Source organism: Lepus europaeus, chromosome 2 (assembly GCF_033115175.1).
Source record: "Lepus europaeus isolate LE1 chromosome 2, mLepTim1.pri, whole genome shotgun sequence".
Lineage (NCBI taxonomy): Eukaryota > Metazoa > Chordata > Mammalia > Lagomorpha > Leporidae > Lepus > Lepus europaeus.
The window spans coordinates 84,064,464-84,068,584 of NC_084828.1; the positions used below are offsets into that span (position 1 = coordinate 84,064,464).

Here is a 4,121-nt window from a genome sequence, read left to right on the forward strand (position 1 = left end):
AGTGGGAGACGACCACAGTGCATGGGACCCTGCACTCACATGGGAGACTTGGCTGGAGCTCCTCGCTGCTGGTTTTGGCTTGGCCCAGCCCCAGCCATTGTAGCCAAATGGGGAGTGAACGACAGATGGAAGACATCTCTCTCCCTCTCTCTCTAACTGCCTTTCAAGTAAGTAAATCTCTCCCCCACAACACACACACACTAGAAATCCACTTCATTGTAATGCCACCAGCTGCACAGTCCGTTCCTGACACCACGTTCCTCTTCCACTGTGATCCTATCTGTCTTAAATGGTTCCAGGAACACCTCCTCCTCCTCCAGTCTGGAACGGCCATGGCCAAACTCGGAGGTGGTGTCCATGAACCTAAGGCCAATCTTCTCCAGGGCCCGCCGCTTGGTCTGCACCAGCAGAGACTTGCAGAGAGTGAGCCCTCGCTCCGCCCCCACCACACAGCCTTTTAGCAAAACAAAGTCATTGGTCACTTCACTGCATGGACAAAGCCACCCAGAGGATGGGCAGTCGCTGGAGGCGTTGTTCTTGATCGGCTTGCAGCCCTCAATCAGGTAGCCCTGCCCAGTCTTGTAGGTCTTGCTAACCTCTGTGTGCTGAGGGTAGCCTTTCTGCCCAGCCCACGCCACAGAGAAAACCACAGGTGCAGGGTGCCATGCCCCAGTCCAGGCCACCCTGCGCGGTCCCCGGTGGATCTTGCAGGCCAGTGGCTGGTGAGCCCTTTGTAGCCTTTGCCCTCAGTCACGCCAATGACAGTGACCATCTCTTCCTGACCAAACGCTCGGTTCACTGGGATGGGCTGCTCCAGCGGCTCCTGGGCCCAGTCTAGTGTCTCAGCCACAGGCCCCTGTTCATCCGGATCTCCACCGGGTGGGCCTTTGGCTGCTGTAGGGGAAGCAGGTGCATCTGCGTGTGGGTGATGATGCTGGTGACCTGGCACGGCTGCTTCATGCTGCGCAAGCCCTCCAGCCGCTTCTCGCCGCCGTCCTCCTGCACTTCTCGCAGTGCTTGGGAAGGCCTTCTTCCTCGGCTTATGCCAGTTCTTGTGAAAACACCTTTGTACTCATCACCGCTCCGCTCAGCACAGACGGTCTTGAAGGTGTGGAGGCCTCGCCGGGTTTCCATGTAGCCCACGATGCCTATGACCACCATGGGCGGTGTCTCCATGACGGTCACAGCCTCCACAACTTCCTCCTTGTTCACCTTGGAGCCCGGCTGTCAGCCTCTGGCATGCTGTGGCCCAGGAGGGCGGTGAGGTGCATGGACTTGGAGGTGTCATCCCTGGGGAAGCTCCTCACCTTCCCCCGCTGCCTGCTGCTGAGCTTCGGAGGCAAGAAGCCCAAGGACCAGTGTCTGAGAGCTGAGAACTTCCTGAGACGTTCTCTCTCACTGCCAAATCCGCCGAGAGAGCCAGTAACTCTTATGAAGATAAAAGGAAGGGGAAAATGTGACTTCCGCTTTTACCCCCCACGGATGCCAAGCACCTCAGCTATGGAGCCTTAGAGAATGGGGCTGACACTGCTTTATGAGCACTTTCTGATAGTCGCTCCACTAATTGGTAGTTGGCAGAAGGGAGAATTGTGTCCAGGGCCACGGTATACAGTTGTGCAAGTTATACACTGCACAAAAAGGATGGTGACTGACACGCGAGCTCTGTGTCCTAACTCGGAGGAGGGTCTTGGCAGGAGAGAGGGCAGCACAGGGGTGCCAGCGGGCCACCAGAGGCCCATGACATCTGCATCGGGACTCAGAGGGCCACACCATTAACACTAAGGAGGAGTTCCCGCCCCTGCTGGATGCGGGATGCTAACAGGTTATCTCAGTCCTACACATGGGGGAACCGGCTATGTATTTTAGACTTTCCCTTGAAGAAGGACCTCCTCTCCCACTGCCATCCTCCCTATCCGGCCCTCATTCCCTTCCCAGCCGCCATGCTCCTCTGCCCTAGGAAGACAAGACACTCAAAAGAAACTTCACATGCATTTGTGTGAGTGCGCATGTGTGTGTCTCTGTGTGAGAAACAGAAATACTGAAAAACCAAAAAAAAAAAAACCACACAAAAAACCAACCAAACAAAAACTCAGCGATGCAGAAATAGATGTGCAGAGAAAGCAGAGGGCAGTGTGGAGTGGAGAGAAAGAAAGGGAAAAATAAACAGAGCTAGCATCCAATTAATTTTTGGCTCACAAAATGCCGTGTTTGATTGTCTAGAGAATAAAATTCAGCCATAAACACATCCAGGCTCCCCACCCCCACCCCCACCAAGTGAGCCCGCGCTGCCTCTGACATAGAGATAACCAGGGGGAGGTAGAGCAGGCACGGAGAGCATAAACCATGCTGGGGGGCGGGGCGACTCCAGCGGAGGGAGCCGAGGAGGAGGAGGAGGAGGAGGAGGAGGAGGAGGAGGAGGAGGAGGAGGATCTTGTCGGTGAGCAGAAGGAACCGGGCACTACAGAGGCGCGGGGGTGCCCAGTGGTGGGTCTGGGAAAGGGTGGGCAGAGGTGGGCAGGTGAACATTCAGGGTGGTCTTGGGCAATGCAGGGGGCTGGGAGGAAGATGAGGATGAAAGGACAGTGCGACCCACGCGCCTCTGGGCAGGATCAGACCCTGGAACCCTCCCCGTGGCCATGCCTGGAATTCCTGGGGTTTCCCCTGGGTGCCACCCGCCCGCTCAGCGAGGCCGGCTGCTGTGCTGTGCCCCTCAAAACCCAGCTAGAAACCTACACCCGAAGCAGCCGCAGTAGGACGTGAGTTTGCGTGAGGGCAGGGATTAGGCCCCCTCACGGATGGTAGCGGGTCTCATCCAGGGGCCGAGGGGCACTAGAGCCATCCACGCGGAGCTCCATGCCACCTCCCAGCAGGGAGACAAGAGACCCCAGCCAGAGGTGCGCTGTTATTTCGGGTAAAGTAAAGTGTAGTCAGGCGGAGGCTCTGGCCCAGTGGAGAGTTGTGGGGTCTGCAGCATCCCCGCACCCCTCGAGTCCAACCCTCTCTGCGCTCTGCTCCCATACCCCTTGGCACCAAGACCAGAACCTACAAGGGTGTCAACCCCCACAGCAGGAACAGCTAGTTGGCAGCCTCCAGGCGGGGGATCCAATTTCCCACTAGGCTTTGATGAGTTAACCCATGGCCTCCAACAGCTCTGAGACGTGGGAAGAAAATTCCCCTCTCCGAGCCCAGTTGGCAGGTGCCAAGTCTGGTGTTGGCAGGGAGGATCCGGGGTCATGGGCTGCCAGGAAGGACGTCCCCTGAAGCCGGCTTGAGAGACTTCTTCCATCTGAAGGGAGAAGGCGATATTCATGAAAACGCGCACACAGACTCGCATTGCTGGCCTACAGCCTGTACCCACGGTACCCTGTGCCAGCCCCACGGCCCCAGCCCCTGCCCTGTCCAGGAGAGACCCCAGCCTTGTCTTGGGTTACCTCCAACCGTCCTCCACTCCGATGTTTTGTTTATTTTCTCTATACTTGGGAACTGCACAACTTGGGCATGACAGTACATCTTTTGGATTTGTTTCATTAAAAAAAAAAAAACACTTAAAAATATAGGCATGCACCTCGTGCCCCTTTGCCACATTCCGCTGCTTGGCAGTCTCCCCTGCGAGGGTGTGCATGCCCTCTTACACACGTGTGAGAGAAAGTGCCCCCGGGGAGGGCACAGGGCAGTGGATGCTTCTCCTCTGAACGCCTCTGCAGTGCCTCGGGCTCCTGTGCCCTTCAATCTCTGTGCCAAATTACAGATCCTGATACAGGCATCTGCCTCGCCCCAGGATGGTTCTTGCTCATCTTTTGAGTCAGTGACTAGCAAAGAGCTTGGCAGATGGTAAGTCGCTGAACCTGATGAATGGGTAGAGGCGAGGCTCAAAGACCAGCGGGTGGCTGCATAGTCAGCGGGTTCCTGGACAGATGGATGGCTGGAAGCAGGAAGGAAGGAACAGTGTGGCAGCAAACCAAGGGTGAAGGCCGAGCGCCCGGACAGAAGGACCATGGCCCTCACCTGACTGGGCCACCCGACGTGTGAAGGAGGGAGTAGAAGCAGTGACGCCGCCCGCTTGTGTTCAGGCCTTGTGCCACTGCAGCTTGGCATGGTCCCATCAGGGCAGCTGAGAGACC

At 57.0% G+C, this 4,121-nt stretch overlaps 1 pseudogene; it reads right to left on the minus strand.

The window, feature by feature from the left end:
• Nucleotides 1-200: 200 nt before the first annotated feature.
• Nucleotides 201-2,855, minus strand: LOC133751250 (large ribosomal subunit protein uL3-like; annotated as a pseudogene).
• Between the last annotated feature and the right edge of the window lie 1,266 nt (nucleotides 2,856-4,121).